At 44.7% G+C, this 18,722-nt stretch overlaps 1 protein-coding gene across 3 annotated transcripts in view; it reads left to right on the plus strand.

Moving 5' to 3' along the window:
- RBMS3 (RNA binding motif single stranded interacting protein 3) overlaps window positions 1-18,722 on the plus strand; it is a 1,484,785-nt gene that overhangs the window by 121,747 nt on the left and 1,344,316 nt on the right. The window contains exon 1 of one of the 3 annotated variants that reach the window (XM_085630566.1): window positions 1,351-1,520. The exons of the other annotated variants lie outside the window; for them this stretch is intronic. The gene's annotated coding sequence lies outside the window, so the exon portion shown is untranslated. Of the gene's footprint in view, window positions 1-1,350; window positions 1,521-18,722 lie in introns of those variants that run through there. 3 annotated transcript variants of the gene reach the window in all.

Below are 18,722 nucleotides of genomic sequence, written 5' to 3' on the forward strand. Positions count from 1 at the left end.
CCCCTATTCCTGCACAGAACAAAATGCACAGCATTGTGCATTTCGGTCCGTGCAGGAACGGGCTGCGGTGCTCCCACAGCGGTGCTTTTCTAAGGCTCTCATATTAGCCATAGAAAGGCGCAGCCATGGGACTGCTGCCACAGGGCCACCCAACCTGTATTCCATTCGGAATAAGGTGGACAGGCTGGTGAGGGGTTCCGCAGCGCTGCGACTGGGCACTGGTGTGGTGGACCACTGCAACAGCGCCAAACTTGTAATCAGGCCCTTAGAAAAGCGATTTCCAAATAGCACTTTTTTCCGAATCCTTATTTGGTAATCGTTATTCTTAATGTATGATACTTTTATTTTTAAATTAACGATTCCTAGTGCATTGCAAATCGATCTACCTCATTAATATTAATGAGGTATGTCGAAATTGGTGAGCCAGTGGAAATGACAGCCATCACAGGGAGGGTCGCCTGCTGAATTCAACAGACCACCATGTGTGAGATTGCTTTTAAATAAAGCTATGGTGGGTTTTTTTTAATGCAACCCAGGAAAAGGGGCTGAATTTAAAAACAAAATGAAAAGTGTAAGTTTCATTTTTTAAGAGTAGGCCGTGGTCCATAGGACCATGGCCTACTCTTAAAATTTTTTATGGTCAGCATTCACACAGGTGCCCCTTAGGGAACCCTTCCTGTTTGCAAATGGCTTCCCCCTCCTATGAAAGGGGGTAAAAGATGAATGTTTTGCGACTGGAGTTATTTTGCAAAACATTAATATATACCACTACAATTTTGTATTTGGAAGGGACGCCCTCAAAAAGGCCCTTCCAAATATAGAATCAGCATTGAGTCGCAAACCCAATTTGCCCTCCGGTTAGTTGTCACAGAATCGCAATTAGAGGTTTGTACATCAGAAAAGGCAATTTTGCGATCACAAATGGCCCATTTCTGCAAATGAGGCCATTTGCAACCGCAAAAATGCTTCATACATCTGGCGCTAGGGTGCTTGCCAATGTTCAAACCTTATGACAACCGAGGTCTGCACGTGACTATTTCGTCAGTGCAGAAACTGTCTTTCTTGTTGAAGATTACACATGAATAACTGTTGCAACAGTGAGTAACGAAGGAAAGAGACGATTACACACTGGTGAAAGTACAACCTTCCATCAGTCAAACAGCTGCCATTTTGAGAGGTTGTGTGGCATGGTAAGGGTGTTCGTTGAGCAATACGCAGCAGGCATGGCTCTTGGCCCGCGTTGGCAACCTCCACAAAGTTGGCAGTGCTGTTCCTCCTGCAGGAATCCTTTGCCCTGGTGCCAGCTCCGAAGTGTTGGCAGCTGGGTAGCGTGCTTTCTCACACTACATCAGAACTGTTGACACTCACATTCTAGACGAGGAACCGCCGAGGAGCGCAGAAGGCCAAGAGTCAGGGTTTAAAGCCGTAGGCACTTTCTGCGGCCAACAAGACCAGTTGGAGTGGAACAGCACCGGGGAGCCTGCTGACGACCCTTGGGGGCGTTTTAAAGGAAGGAGGAGGTAAGATGTGGCATGTGGACTTGGTGTCCAGGCTACTGGGAAGCTATGGTGGGGGAGCGCAAGGCGGCCTCCTCACCGCTGATTACTCAGCTTTGCAGTTTTACTCACTCAGGCTGTTTAAAAGGTATAGCCTGCTTCAATTATTGCTACTAATTTAGGACCAGAGCAGGACTTTAAAAAGTCAGACATCTTTTCACTTAGGGTTCAAAAATAATCCCAGTGATGGATTTCCCGCCGGGCGAATCATATTTGCGACTAAATCATGAGTAAATGTGCATTTGTACATATAACTTTTTAAATGTATTTTCTCCTCAGCTAATCCGTTTTTTCCTGAGGAGTAACCTCTTCCCGTATATCTTGAACAACTGCAATTATGCGGCATTGGAGGGGCAAATTATGCAGCAGGGTTGGCAACATTATGCAGCAAGAAATGGTACTTTTTGCAGCATAAGCAGTATTATTTTGTCATTTCAACACGTAAAACTATGCTCTGGACAAAGCTGCAACACGCTTTTGTGCTGCATTACTGCAATGTAAAGTTGTTGAGCTGTGCTTTGTTTTCATTGTTTTTTGTGTTGTGCTTTGTGTATGTTTTTCGTGTTCCGTTGTTTACTTCAGATATGTAAAAAAAATGTTGCTAGATTTCCAGCCAAAAACAGCTCATGCCTTTAAGGTTGCAGCGACAAACAACCATTAACTACTGCCTAAGGTGATAAAACAGCCCTGCCTGAGCTCTTCAACTATTTAAGACACCAGAAAGCCCTTAAACTGGCAGAGACCAAGTTTTAAATCAGTACCTGGGGAGCTAACATTATGTGTCAAGGCCCTTGGTTTCTGTGTCCTTTTATTGCCCAAGCTTTGTGGTCTTGCTGATTTCAGGACAAACTCTCATATGCATTTGCTCAAGAAATGGATCCATAAATATCGACCAATGCTTTAAGTATCTTACTGTCAGATATTCCTAATGTAATGTATATGTTTCTAGTGAGTTAAGAAATTGTATCTGCTAGTGCTATATTTTCCATTTATGTCATCTCTAGGTATAATGCAAAATGAACATATGGGGAGGCTCTGTCTCAATATAGTTTTTAAATTACTAAATTGTGTTTTTCTTTATAAATTAAACTTACCACTGAATTCTCAGAGCACTTAGTGATAATTGTGACACCCAGAGAAGAACTATTACTCTTACACGTCTTTATGAAACACGAAGCTAGCTCTGGTTTCCACGTGGTGGTCTATTTGAATTCTCTCCTTTCTACCTAAGAGTTGTGGGTGGGAGGGAGACACTCTTTTTCCTCTGTTCCCTTAGTTTTCACTTGCTCCCTTCCTGGGTTTTTTGATTCAAGGGAAACGTCCATATGCTGCTTCCTTACCTTCTAGCTCAGCCATTCACCTTACTTTTTTTAGGTATGGCCTAAGTTTGGCTTTAGCTGTCTTGCCAGCCTCATGTTTTCTTAAAAGAAATGGTATATGCATAGAAACATACAGGGGTTTCTGCCCAGCCCTCGTCATCCATTGGTCTGTTCAAATGTCATTTGCAATTTGCAACTATCCACCACGGCGTTTAACATGCGCAACAGCTAATGGGGGAAAAACCCCGTGTTCCTTAGAACCTGGGCAAGAATCAGTATCAGCGCATGTGATTCTGTCAGAAAAATGTCAAACATTTATATCATTGTGAGGAGTGAATTATTCTTTTTCTCCAGCTTGTTTCATACCGAATACAATTAAATAATGACCATCAGGATCAGCAGTATGTTCTCCAATTTATTTAAACAATATACATTATTTAAAATATCTTACAAATGTTTTAAAGAATACTTTCCAGAATCAGGATATGCAAATGTGATAGTGGTAAAGTGCTCATGCAGTGCAAAAACAGTGCTAAGATAAAAAAAAACAGCAGCTCTCCGACAGAAATGTTTTGATTTCTTCATCAAACAACTTGGCTACAGTCCATTTGCCAACATTCATCTAACGGTGGTCAATGACATAAATTACATCCCGACCAGTTGCTAGTCGTACAAGTGTGGGTTATTAAACCCTCAAAGTTTCGACCCCTTAATCAACATAAGTTACTCATATCATCCACTGGGGTCTTCTTCAGGACCAAACCAAAGATGCAAGACATCAATGCCTTACAGGAGTAAATAGCCCCACAAGGTGCTCTCATAACAATTCTTGATTTTCATCAATCATTCATATGGATGTTGGTTTTCAAAAGATAAAGCCAATTAGACTCCATTCAAAAACGTCCCAATAAACTGACAGGATCCCCTGGGGAGTACCTGCTACTACACCGACTCACTCAGCCATTGGTTCTCTTCACAGTGAGTGATAGCATTTTGCTTGTGTACATGTGCAAAATATAGTCCTCCTCATCGCCAAGGCTGGTATGCCAATCTCTACTTTCACTTCTACTTTTGTTTCATTTCTTTTTCAAATATTTTTTTGCGATGAGTAAGATTTTACTTTTTTTCCTTTTGCAAACATATGCAAAGTACCTTTTGCATTATTACTTTTTAGGTCTCGGCTAGCGAAGGCTGCGCTTGCGCAGTCTCGCTTGCGAGATTTAATGACTTGGAGAAGAGGGGCTTGAACCCGCACCTCTTCTCCCCTCTTCTCCATTGGCTGGCCTCTTGAATGCTGGCCAGCCATTAGAGAAGAGGTTTGTCTCTCCGAAAAGGCCCCGTCCTTTTCGGATTCGGGGGCGTGGTTTTTGCTACTTTTCTCATTATCTCCTCCAGCCAATGGCAAGAGGAGAGAAAAGAAAAACACGCCCCCGAATTCGAAACCGCCGCTGCCTTTCTCCGAGGCATTTCTGCTTCGCCTCGGAGAAAGGCAGTGGTGTGCTTGTTTTCTGGTCAAACGTTTCCCTATCTGTGCGTTAAATGCACGTGAGAAGCTTCACTAGCGCTTTTGTAACTGTAATCATTTCTAAAAGTAGGTATATTTTTCGGCAAGAAATGCTGGTGAGTAAATATGGAAGCGCCTCGAGGAGTGGGCTAACGGGCCTGGAAGGATGGTGCTAACCACGCATTAATTTGTTACTGAAGCCCCCACAAACTATTTCCCAATCTTGCCTTGAAGGGTGTAGTCCGGGCCCAGGCCTGCCGTGGGTGGCTGCGCCTCCGGGGGCCCATATCTCACCTTGAAGCCTGCTGCCCACCCTCACAGCTTCCGAAGGGAGCACAGCGGCGGTTATATATCATGTTGCAATCTGCAGCCCCCACCCCTCCCTGGCAGAGGCTGCAAGCCCAGGCAGCGGGGCCTGTCTGCCGTGCGCCACCCGTGTCTAACAAATGGCGCTCCAGCACTGCGGTGTTGACACAGAGCCCTTCGCAGCACCGGCATGTCAGGGAGCCGGGGCTTTGTTTTCGATGTATGACCCCACGCCCCGTGGAAAAAGACACCGTGTCTGGCTTATTACCCCCAAGGGCCTGTCTGCTCTGTGTGTATGGGTTAGTTATGGGGCCGGAGGAGCGCTCAAGATTCAGCATTTTGACGCCCCCGTCACAGCGCTACACTCGTGTAACACACGTGATCACAGTTACAGTAGCCTGCGATTGCCCTCATACGAGACAAACAGCAAGTAAGTCTCTTCAATACTTCCGTCTTTATCACGGTCATGTTACGCAGTTTTGTATAAAGAAATATTTGCCAGTTACGTGGCCTCTTGGCGCTGCTGGCGGTGTTTGTGTTATGGGGGAGTTCCGATGAATGGTTTGCTGATGGGCGGCTAGGGGTCTTGCAAGACGTCACTTTCTGTCCTTCCGGGGTGCACGGGCAGTTTCACAGTGGGTTCGGGCAGCTTGTAGGCGCCCTGTTCCCTAACGTGTGAGACGATGCAGTCATATGCGACGGTGTGCAAAATTTGCATAACTTCCTTTTGCGTAATTCTGCAAAGTTCCTCAAAAATAAACAAAATCAAGTTAAATGCAAAATCGGTATTTAGTGTACAATGCATCCTTGTGTCCATTTTGGATGCACGGACGCACTTCTCACCCCCTTTCCCCCCCAAAAAACAAATAGTGCCAATAACACAGGTGCTGCTAACAACCATCACTTGGGTGCAAGTTGTTAGTTTTGGTCCTGTGCTAAATGTTTGCAGGATGATTTCGCTACTTGGTGTATTTGTGACATTTCTGGAATTTCACATATCCTAATGTGAAGTTCACAAAATTTCGCGAGATTACAGTGGCGTAACAGGAATTTCACCGGGGTCTAGTCAAAAGCCTATTTCAGGCGGCTGCAATGCCATGGCTCAGTTTGCAATAGAAAGCCCAAACATGTCCAAGTTACATCAGAAGAGTAGTTTGAAACACTAGGTACAAAAATGTGTGTTGATAGTAGGGAAAGTCCAGTTTGGTGAGCTAAGGCAAGTGTTGGTGTTGGGTTGGTATTTGTTCAGAAGAAGCAGTTTGACTTCATTCTTGAATGAGGTGCAAGAAGTGTTCATTCTGATTTCCGGTGGCAGGGCATTCCAGATTCTAGGTGTGTGTGGGTAACTCTGTGTGTGTGTGTAGGTTGCTCTGTGGGTGGCTCTATTTGTGTGTGGGTTGCTCTGTGTGGGTGGCTCTGGGTGTGAGGCTCTGTGTGTGGGTGCAAATGCAATAGGTCTCGCATTTAAGAGTGATTAAGCTATTGACATTGTAAATAACAATGCCGTTTCTTTAAATGTTTTAAAAACAAAAACAAACAAAAACAATGTCCTGAGCAATGCCAATAGCTCTAACTTTAACAATGCCGAGACCATTGCATTGTAAATGCTTGTTACTGTATATGCTCAATGCAAAAAAAAAAAAAAAAATCAACATTCCAAATTTTTCATGACAGACTTATTGGCATTGCCGATACTTTTTTCTTGAAGTTAATAATTTCCATAAATTACGCCTTTCCCAAAGCTTTCCTGTTACCCTTAACACTGTTTATGTGTCTTCCCCAGAACTGTTAGTTTTTTTCAGTTGTATTTGCTATCTCAATTTAGTTACTTTGTTTTTTTTATATATTGGGGTAATTAAGCCTAGAATTGCACAACTTCTTGCCTTGACCAGCATCTATGTGCTGTGCATATGATAGTGTTGGTGACCCTGGTGGTGCCTAATGAGAAATTATGTACAAAATGGAGTATGTGATTGTAGACATTACATGCAGGATAGGGGGGGAATAGGCTTAGATTCTTTACCTATGAATAGAATTTCTAGAGTGGGTGAAGGAGATTCAGATTGGCATGGCTCTGGGCACATAGCTGCAGGAGGTTGACTCCTTGCCCTATTTTTCCATTACCCGGATCTCCAGTTACCCTTGGTGATCCAGCATGAGGCGAGGTGTTCCACTGCTAGTTCATCTTTCTTGGTAATGACATCCTGGAAGACTATGCAGAGTTGAGAATTGGGCACCTCACTCTAGGCCAGTGGGTCTCAAACTGTGGGTCGCAAGCTGATTTTTGGTGGGGCGTGAAAGTCAAGCAATAAATAGGGATGCCTTTAAGTTCTTTATGTATCTTGCCACATTTGTTCCACTTCAAAGATAGAGGCCAAAGTAAGGCTAGGTCTCCTGAAAATTGCTACTTATTTTTTTTTTTTACTTGGGGATTGGTGTTTACAAACTCTTTCCACTTTAAGTCCCAGAAAGCAAAGCAAAGTGAGTTAGGTGACAATCTTGCTTGGGTACAGAGAGTGTGAAAGGAAAGGCTGTAGGATTTCACTTTTTGTAACATACAACAAAATGTAAATATCTGTAAATGAACTGTACACATTCAGCAGTCAAGAAAGCAAAAATGAAACATTTTTTGTAATTCCGAAGTATCATGGAAACAAATATTTTATAGGATGAAAGTAAATCGAGACACTTTACTTGGTGATGCACAAATGATACCTATTCAATGAAACCCGATTTCCACACATTATCATTTGCATGCAATATAGTTTTATCAGTGAAACTATATCCACACTAATTTAGTGGCCATTCAATGGAAAAAGTGCTGTCTGTAAATGACAGTTCACTGCCCACAATGCATTAGTTACATTAAAAAATAGCTCGCCACATGTCAATTAATGATAGGTGGGTCAGGAAAGATTGTTGTTCTAAAAAGTGGGTCTGTGTTCTAAAAGGTTTGGGAAGCACTGCTCCAGGCTACTAAAGATATTGCCTTCAGTCCTGAACCTTTCACCTACAAATCATTAATTTCAGTGGTGTTAGTCTAGTTAGCTCAATGGAAGAAAGAAGACTGCAACATCCAGAGTACATTGGGCTATCACACAAAAAACAAGGAAATACTCTGTAATGGCCTGTAGGGAGGTGGTCACCCCATTGGCCTTTAATGAGGTGGTCTACTCTACAAAAGGCACCTTTCAATGGAGCCATTGTGGCAATCAGAAAGCCAATATGACCTATAAATAACAATGGCCTTTACGGCTTATTGTGGTACCACGCACTGAGAAGCAAGGTACTTGAGGGAAGCCTTCCCTCCTGGTGGTCCACGAAATCTGTGGCTCCGCATTAGGACAGAGAGCAGCTCATGAAAAGAGGTCATCGTGATGATGCCTCTTGCATCAGACCTTGGACTAGTTTCATTGATTACGTCAAGACACACAGAACATCCATTGCTCCTCGCTTCCCCGCTTCTTGTCTTCTGAGTCAGCATCTATGCCATAAGTAGCACTTAACTCAAAAAAGCAAAGAAAGAAATTGGACAGAGAGAGTGCCTTAAGGGCACCTTAATAGAACTTCTCCAGGAATTGAATTGAAGTGGTTTCTGATGACCAGGAAATGTGCTGGTGGTTTGTTGTTGATGAGGCAGAGAAAAAAACGTGTAACTGAAAAGGTCTTGTGTTTTATGTGTAACTGGTTGAGGAGAAATTGTGAGATAACATTTCTTATGTTTTACCGTTAGAATCTTCTCAGCCTTTTGACTGTTTTTGGAAGTTTGTCAGTAGCGAAGCGAGCTGGTTTCTTATACAAAGAATGTGAGCTGTCATGAATCATTTTCTGAGATGTTCCGTAAAGACCTGTGCGCTGCCGGTAGTTTACAGATTTGAAGCATAATTTCTTCCCGCTGCCTTCCTCCTATGCACAGCCACTAACATGCGAACCAGGGGTGTTAGGTGCTATGGGTCTTTTTGCACATCCCTGTTCACATTACACACTCCTGCAAGCTCAGGGCTTTGTGTTTTAGTTCAGTTGTTGTTACAACTAGTTAGTGGCAAGTTTGAATCACAGTGTGGCTGTTCAGTTCATTCTTTCAAATTCTGAAGCTGCGAGAGATGAAAGAATGTAACTTCTAACCAGAAGGTTTATGAATTTCCACCATATTAAAGTTGAACTTGCAGGAGACTGGATAGAAGAGGCCCTCATCCCATAACCACCACGGTCTACATTTACAATGTTGCTTTGTGTTAAAAAGATATAGGTGCTGGTGAATACTGGCTGGATTTCAACATGTCCTCCACAAGAGCTGCTCTCCGCACCTATCCCTGTCTGCCCTAGAATCAAGGCGCTAAGATATCTCAAAAGGATTGGAAGCTGGGAGCTACAAATTACACACAGACCTATGAAGCAGGTACATTAACCCACTGATCTCTCTCTCTAAAATTGGAGCTTTTTACCTTTCGGTTACCCACTGATCGCTGCACTGGGTACGTTAGCCCACAGTACTCTCTCATCAGGTTTGTAACCTGTAACCTAGGTTATGCACATCTCTCTAAGGACATAAAATACGCCCTTCTGGCTGCTGCTAAGCCTAGGGGCCTCGGGTGGTCCCATTCTAAGGCTTATGAACAACTGGAAAATACCTCAATCGTTGTGCACCGTGACACATTTGGTTTGGGAGGGCATCATTTTATATTACATCACTGCCCCTATTGAGTATTCCATTTGTATCTTCAGTAGTGTCACGTAAGACTTGTCACCAGCAACAGATTTTTTGAAATTTGCCAACAGCCCCATTTCCCCCAACCGATTCGTACCTGTTAGTGATGTGTGTTTGGGCATGTGTGTGTGTGTGTGTGCATACAGAGAGGAACTCTACAACAGAGAAAACTGGTGTCTCTATGAGTGCTTATTTTGAAATTTTGGTGGACACGTGGTAAATCTTAGAATTGTTTGAGAACCTAAGGTAGCTTATTCTTTGGCAGGAGAGGCCAACACTCTGGAGTCAAAATAGTTATAAAGAAGATAGGTATCGCTATTTATCAACAGCGGATTATATCAGAAGTCTGAATTTTGTAAGGTCAAGAGTTCCACCTATGGTATCTTCAGTATTATTATTAAATATGTTTTTCCTGACTACAATTCTGATTTGATAAGTCATAATGTCGAACCTGTGCAGAGGCAAGCAGAAAGTCCCTTTTTTTAAAAATTTCAATAGATTTTTATTGTTTTGTTTTTTTACAGCATATGACATTTAACATATAACATGTAAACTGCATCGCTTTTTGTTACTGGGCAGCCCAAATTGGCTGGGTTAGTTGTAGTACAGTTCCAGTAGATTGGCTGCCCCCCATCCACTGTCCTCGTATGGGCAAGAGAAACAATGGGAGGGACAAGGATAGGGACTGGAATAGAGAGAGAAAAGAGATATAGCATGCCAGGAGTTTTGTTTGTTCGCTATTGTCAAGCAGGAAGTCCCTTTGATCTCTGTTGCCAGTGTCAAAAATATCATTTTGTACAGGCAACCATGGAGGAAGACTTTAATGGTGCCATGGCTGGTCAGAATGGCACTGACGCATCACAAACGTATCGACGCCTCGTGGGCAGCCATTTTATGCCCTCACATGATACTTCTCAGAGATCTCAGGTTGTTGCATGGTAGCTATAGATATTATGACGCTTTTAATTTTACTTTTCCTGTTATAAATTCAGATAGATAAGTAGTAGGACTCAGAAAAATATGCCTTGGCAATGGCAAACGCTCGGTATTTGTAGCTTGAAAGGGGTCAGTAAGGCACAGGGAACAGGTACCGCGTGGGTTTCAGCAGGGCGATCTTCCCTCGTGCACTCATAACCGGCACAGCCTGAGTAGAAATGAGGTTTTAACACTCACACACACACACACATAAACGCGGGCATGTACACATACAGCAATACACACGCACACACATACACACACACACGCTATAACGCAGGCATTAGTTCACTCAAACTCAAACAGAGAGCAAAAAAATTGCAGTCAGGAAAGTGCAAGCTTCCATTACATAGAAGAAGTACAGCCTGCATGGTAACAATGCAAACTTCCTTCATATACACATAAAACTACAGTAGTGGTGGCAGTAGTGGGAAGCTTCAACAGATAACTCAGCGTCACTCTTGTATCTGCCCCAGGCGGCACAAACCTAGGTGGGCGTTGGGAAATAGAGAGTGTCCATGCTTCAGACACTGGGGTCTGTCTGAGGTCCAAGCGTTCAAGGGACGTCTGCGGGGCTGCGTAAGGCCCTTGACCCAGCCAGGCATCTCAACAGTAAATGATGCAAAGGTGGACCTAGTTGTAGGAGGTGAGGCTTTCATGACAAAGGTACAGCCCGGGTGGCTCTCAGAGACAGAGTGTGTCACACACGGCTGCGAGGCGGAGTCCACTCAGACTGAGAGGTCTACTCATCAGCTCTGATCTGTTCCATCGGTATTAGGCCCATGTGCGGGTTAACTGAGATGACAAGTGCAGACTGTCACCACCTACAGATTTACAGTCCCTGTGCTCGTCTCTTTTGATGTGTCCCCTCCCCCCTGCTGAACACTGTGGGCGGTGCATATGCACTGTCTGCAGCCACACAGCCAAAGGTCATCTAGAAGGAGCTGCGCGCAGTCAATCTATTGACAAGAGTTCCCCCAATCAATGCAAGGTCACCACACTTTACCAGCACTAATAGAATCTGTGTCCATGTGCTTGATTGGTTCCTAGCACATGGGTGTCTCCAACGGTGGCCCTGTTAGAGGCATTAGATCAAATTCTCGTTTCATTCTCAAGAATATTTTGTGCAGATGTTCACCACGTCTAGAACATGGGACTTGTTGGGCATATGCGCCTTCACCCATCAGTCCCTGCGCAATATTTGCTTAAGGCTAGCTTTGCATATGGTATGATTGGTCTCCCTTGCTTATAGTAATAGGCAATGCAGGGCAAGGGTCTGCACACACATGTATACACACGTGTGGATATTGAGCGTGTGACACTACTGTCTAACTCATCCTTCCGTGATTGGTGCCGACCTGGGTAGGCCTTACAAGTGGTCATTAGTAGTGTAATTATGCACATCTATACTGCTTACTGAAAAGTGTGTGTGCTTCTCTGTATTACACACTGCGGCCAAATCTGCACCAAACGGCACTTTCACAAAAGATGGGCGTAGAGAGTTGGTTGATGCACCAAAATATGTCAAGCCCTGATCCCGAATGCGGATCTGACATTCATTTCCACAGTTCTGCACTCCTTGTGGCGCTGCAAGATTTATCATTTTTCTCTGAATCAACTTCTAATTGGATTGTAAGATGTTGTCTCCTCTGCTGCCACAGGTGAATTACTTTGCTGGCGAACTGGAGAATCCTAGGCCTCCCCACAAAATAGGGCCCTTTTCCTAGGTCTGAAAGGGTGGGAATGGAATCTGCAATGGATTGTTACTTTTCCCACTGCACCTGGCCTGGGAAGGCTCAACGTCACAGAAACACAGGAGGGGAGCCAGACCTGTGCAGTCAATCACAGGAAGGTGTGTCCTGTGTAGGTTTGGCGGGAAAGGACAACGCGGCTCTGACAGTTACGGGCAGAGCCTAGGCTCCCAGAGAAGGTCTTTCAATAGACCTCTTGATAGCTACATCTTGGAAATTCCCAGAAGGCTGTGCAGCTGATAGCAGCCTCGTGATTGGTCTGAGCGCCATGGTTCGGCGCTCATGGAGGGAGTGGGAGCCTGGGCATGTTCTCCACCCAGGCTGTAATAAAGTCGGTGGAGAACATGCAAAGTGCGCATGACTGTTTGGCCAGCCCGAGATGGCCGGCCAAACAGTCATGCGCACTTTAGGTGCAGCAGCTAACAAGCCTCCTCCCTCTAGGTCACAGGTGCCCAGTCCCGCCCCACCCTAACCTGGACGCAACTGCAGTACTAAAAATAAAAGGATGATAATGTTGTGTTATTATCTTTTTACTTTTTCCTCTGCTCTGCTTTAAAGCAGTGAGGTGACACTCCTCAGCCTTAGCAGAGGAGCAGCCGCTGAATTCTAATTTTTTTTTGTTTGAACTGTATGTATATATGCTTATTTCAGAGTGTCTCATTTATCAGCTGAAGTAAGAGGAGACATTTTGGTCAGGGTGAATGTTGTGGAATTAATCGCTTCTACGGAAAAATATTAAAATATCATTTTGTGTCAGAGTTTTGGGGAATCATCAGCTTTTACAATTGCTTGGGAGGTTAATTGATTGCTGCTGAGATTTGTGCATAAAATGAAAGTCACAGGTTTGAAGCCAGTGGATTTACTCTGCCATTCATCCTTCTTGGGCCAATAAAATCATTATGGTGGAGCTCTTTGCCAGGGCCGGTTTCGGTTCCCTGTCTGGCCCTGGGAAACAGCAGGAGGCCCTGACCAATGAGATGCAAGGACATGAGAACAACTTGAGAAGCAACCAGTGATAAGTAACGGTAGGTATGGGGCGGGCTCTAAGACGATATTTAAGCTTTATTTTTAGGTTGAGACTGGGCAGCGCATGCCCTGCTCTGCGAGGCATGCTATTCTCAGGTATGTACTTTAAGCTCCGCCCACTCTCCGCCTACATTTTTCATTGGCTTGTGTCCTTGTCCACTGTAAACTGTGGCTCTTCATTGGCCAATAGGCTTAGTAGTCCCTCCTTAGCCTTGTCTCATTTTGTAACCTCCCATGGCGACACCCCTTGTTGTGTGTGTTGGTCCTTGGTAGGCTTTAATTACAGCCTCCCAGAACTATTTTCTGAAATAGCTTTATCCTGTTTGTTGTTACAGGCAGGACACGCTCTCTTAACACTTTTTCTTTATAGCACAAACGGATTTGCAATGTAATAGGTCTCGGATTTGCTAGAGTTTCAGCTATGCATTGTGCAAATGGCAATGCCTTTTATTTATCTGTTTCAAAAACAACACGTGAATAAAAGGCATTGCCATTTACAATGCCAACAGCTCAAACTCACGTAAATGCGAGACCTATTGCATTGCAAAGGCTTTTTAGATTTACAGTAGCTTTTGCTAAGGGCGCATGTGCTCTGTACGCGAAACCTGGCAAGGATAGACCCCTTTACCTGCCCGCCGTGCCAGAGATGACACGGTAACCAAGGACAAACGGACCAGGGCTATATGGAGACCTGGAAGCCACCCTAACGCATTTCCCAAAAGTTAATTGCTAAATTTGCATCTTGTCGGATTAATGTGTCTGCTTCCCTTATTACTCTAATTGGAGGCAATGTTCCCTGTGTTCGCAGACCTCTCATTAGATTAGGCCTGTAATTTGATGCCATGTTACTTTCACTTGGCTGGCACGCGCTTCCCTCGTCTGATAAACAACGCTGCACGCGGGGCACCACTGTGGGCAAACGGGGCCGGGCAGCCCTGGCGCCCAGTGCACTCTGCGGCAGGGGGCGGCGCGTAGGCGACCGGGCCGGGGCCCTCGCCTGGCAGCGTCTGAAGGAGGGCACGGCGGGCCAGACTCCTCTCAAACCAGCAGCAACGGATACATTAATGAGCATAGCGGATGCTGGTGGTGCGGTGGACTGGGCTTGCAAGCCGTCTGACGCAGTGCGCGGCCTTCCCTTGGGTCTGAGAGGCATTATGATTTCCGGCCATCTTCACAGGCGGGTCTTTCTGAAGGCGCTCCCAGGGCCTGTCGACACACCCAATGTTCTTGCTTTGAGAAAATCATCTTACAGCTCCTGATCCAACCGATGGACGTCAGGGAAAGCATTGTGCCTCCTCGCAGGGCCTGTGTGCACCTCGAGGCGCTGAAACTCGGGTTTGTTAATTCGGAGCTTTTCGTTCCAAAGGGTGAGACTATGGGTACAAAAGGTTTGCATTATAGTTACATCTTCACAGATGGGTCTCTCTGAAGGCACTCCCAGGGCCTGTCTACACACCCAATGTTCTTTCTTTGAGAAAAGCATCTTACAGCTCCTGGTCCAACCGATAAACTGCAGGGAAATGATCGTGCCTCCTGCAAGGACCTGTGTGTAACTCGAGGCGCTGAAACTCGGGTTTGTTAATTCGGAGCTTTTCGTTCAAAAGGTGAGACTATGGGTACAAAATGTTTGCATTATAGTTACATCGTCATAGCATCTGCCAGTAAGGCAACAGTCTGCTCTACAATTGTACATGCAAGCTGCAGACGTAGCTTCATTCCATTCTGGTGGGCTGGCCCAACCTTATATTCCTCTAGATTTATTTAAAAAGGTGTCCTTGGATGGCACTTGCCATTCGCAGCGCTACAAAACTGCAGCAGCGAGATATAGACACAAACACGCCTGATCATGATCACCATGTCTACCACCACCACCACCACATCCACCATCATGTCCACCACCACCACGTCCACCACCACCATATCCACCACCACCATGTCCACCACCACCATGTCCACCACCACCACGTGCACCACCACATCCACCACCACCACGTCCACCACCACGATCAATGGCGATGAAAAAAAAAAATCTGTTTCTAGGGCCTGTTATGCGAATAGCTACAGTTGCTTTTTTTGTTTTGTCGATTTCTGTATTTCTTTGCGAGAGTGGCGCTGTTATATTTATTATGATACGTTGTCCAGCTTCAGAGAGGTCTGCGGAACCTGCCAGAAAGGACAGAACTCCTACCTGGCCATTCATCCTTCTGAAGTCGATAACACGAAGACCACAGAGCTTGCTGATGGTGATACCTGCTACGCAGCTGACCTCCTTTTCGTGCTGCCCATTTGCAAGATGCTGCTAGTATAAAAATGGTTTTGCCAATTGGGGTCTCCCAAAATGATGTCTTTCCACTGTATAGATTATATTCACCAACACAAATGATGCTCATTCGCAGACACACGTGTGTATGACGCGGAGGTTTGGAGATTCGGAGGGCGCTCTTTTTCATATAATGCTGCTGAACAACCTCTCCCTCTCTCTATGTTCCGTAATAAGATACTCCCCTTCCGAAAAATGCTCAAAACATGGCTCTTTCTGAACGCCTCCCTTCAACAGAGGAAACCAAAAACTAAAACATCTACTGATGATTCTGTACCACTACCAGTGCTGGGATACCTACGGGTAACTAGCGCGTACACAAGTGCTGTATAGACTGGAATAGAGCGTACACAAGTGCTGTATAGACTGGAATAGAGCGTACACAAGTGCTTTATGGAATAGAATAAAATAGAATAGAATGGAATAGAATTTGGGACCAGTGGATTCTGAGAAAAATGATCAGATAAATGATCCTTTGCATGCAGTTTCTATCCGAACATGCGGGCTCTTATTCCAGCCGAGCATGCATCACCAGGGCGGAGCTCTCTTGCCACATAATTCTTTGCCATATATGGTATTGATGGACCTCACTCACCCTATCATAAACTTAAGCTACCATATGTGGCTTCGATTCTTTGTGGACCCAAAGAGAGTCCTAACCAGAGCCCTAGTGTTTATCTTTTTGAAAGAATAAGGGGTGATATGGCTGTTGCACTTAAACCTATATGAAGACCGGCTCTTGGAGTTATCGTTTCAAAAGGGATGAGCCAGCGAGGAGGTGGGGCCACCCAAGGGTCTGTGACACCCTGCACAGAGTGACTTTTTGCTGCACTCTTCCCTGTGTGTGTAGCAATATGTAATGCTTCTATGTGCTATACCGGCCCTTGCCGGTGGCGCCCTAGGGAGCTACTTACCATTGACTTAGCATAGCACCGGCCTGGCTCTCAGCAAAGGACAGTCCATCAATGTCCTGCTGTCCCTGCGACAGGCCTTAGGAGGGGGATGCTGTGCACGCGGCTGATGACACCCTTAAATATGATTGGATGTCATTGTGATAGGCAGAAGTGAGCGGTACGTCTTGTATCCATATCGGTATCTAATTTAATTACCACATTGCATGACAGACTCCGTAAAGGCGCTATATGAAGTCATTGAAATACTGTCCTAATCTTTTCTTACTACCCTCAACGCTCCACTCCTGAGCATTTCTCTCCATTCGTCTAGAAGTGCAATTCCGCATTAACTCCTAGGTTCAGTTCTCGAATTTTCTTTAAAATTCATGGCCTAGTCACCTAAATATTCTGTGGGCCGCATTACATGTAGAGCTGATTGTGCCATTACTGGGGGCAGAGTGCCCTATTACAGTGAATGCCCATTTAATAGTGTGTTCGCAATGTAGCGCCTCCGCACCAAACAGCACATTAAAGAAGTGCAAAAAGAACTATTGATGGACAGAATTCAGAACAATGTCATACATTCACCCCAGTACTGAGATCTGGGCCTAAATCCATTGGTCTTTTGCTCCCCATGCCATTCCAGTTTGGACCCAGCCATATGCAAATCAGTCTTGACCCTGCGCCCAATGGGAACAATCCAGCCCGAACGGCCAGGCCTATCAGGAGGGTTTTGTGCTTTTATAGCACTTGACTCCTTACAGTGCTTTCATTTTTTACACCATTCATTATTGTTGTGTTTTACTCAGTTTTGTCTCTAGAGGATTCTTGTTTTAACCGGGCACCCCCTACAAAATATTGAAAATGCCAAAATAACTATTGTTCCTCCAAGAAAATCTAAAAACAATGCTTAAAAGGTCCTGGGTCTAACCTGCTAGAGAAACTACCAGGGTGAATTCCTTCCAACGTGATTTGAAAATCTCTGCAGAGAGTTAAGCCAATGAGGAAACCCTGCTTTTCCTAATTCCACTAATGATTTGCAAGGATTTCTCCACTTCACATGAACTCTCAGAATCCCAAAACAGAAGCCTTGGACATCTATACAAGTTGCAGATTCCAGAAGAGCTCTATTTTCCCACACTTCTATACATTGTCTGCAGTGTGAAGAATCTGGAGGGATAAGTGCGGAGGAATGTTAACCTTTTTCTATTTTATGTCTGGTTTTTACAGTACAATGACAATGAGACCTAATGCTTACAGCAGACATAGAGTGGGATTTCAGTCAAACCTTTCAACCCTTGGCTTTGTTTTTACCATTCTTTTTCAGTCGTTGGCTTGAGACATTGTCAATATTGTCTTGGCTCAGTCCAATACAGTAGTAGTCTCTCTCCCAATGCTACCCTAGGATGTATCCTTCCGCCTGTTCTCAAATGCATATATTGAAGTGTTTGATGCACTACTTTACTAATATAGCCCTCTCTGCTCCCTCCTACTGGCTCCCTTCCATGTGCCTCGCTGTAATGTTCTAATGCTGAGTGTGTTAGCACATTAAGCCCCGACCTATTGGCTTTGCCAGTGCTTGTTTAGTTTTCAAGAAAATTATTTTCCTATGCTGCCCGGATATATATTTGTGTTTGAGGAAAATCCTCACCTGATTGGCACACTTACTCTACCCTTCCACAGGACTAAAGGTAGGTGTGCACAACATGGGGAAATGTCATTAGGAGGCGTTGTCGATACTCACAGCAGGTTTAGCTACATTCCCAATGTCCACTCCCCTCGCGCATCCTTTTCTCACCCTTTTATCAAACTCACCACTGCAGAAAAGACTGCCAGCCGGAGAGATTTTAGTAAGTGGAATTTGAAGGCGGATGTTTTGTGATTTACAACTGCAAACTGTTGCAAACTAAACTTATGACTGCAGAACATTCTGAGACTCGGGCTCAAATATATTCAGTTGTCCCTGTAGGGCGAGTAGCTTCATTGAGCCCTGGTTACCATTTCGCCTTCCAGTCTGTTCGGTGTTGCATTTAATCTGTGTAAAACTACACAACTACAGACACCAAAATGCAATGATAAAACATGGACTGGATGAAGTTCTCCACTTTATGTGGTAGGGTGAGATCTGTCCTGAGCGGTCTGATGGAGCCCACCATTATAAGTATTGGAATGTGACGAGAACCGGATGCTGTAGCGCTTGTGGCTTGGAAGCCCAACTTGCATTGCATTTAATTTGGATAGGAAGCTCTGTCTAGTACATGTTAGCTACAGTGGCATGATCTGCAGTGGCCCAGACTTTCAAGATGGCTGCCCCCAATTTCAAGATGGCTGCTCCCACAGGGGGAACTAGAACTCTTTTCGATT

Source organism: Triturus cristatus, chromosome 10 (genome assembly GCF_964204655.1).
Source record: "Triturus cristatus chromosome 10, aTriCri1.1, whole genome shotgun sequence".
NCBI classification, from domain to species: Eukaryota; Metazoa; Chordata; class Amphibia; order Caudata; family Salamandridae; genus Triturus; species Triturus cristatus.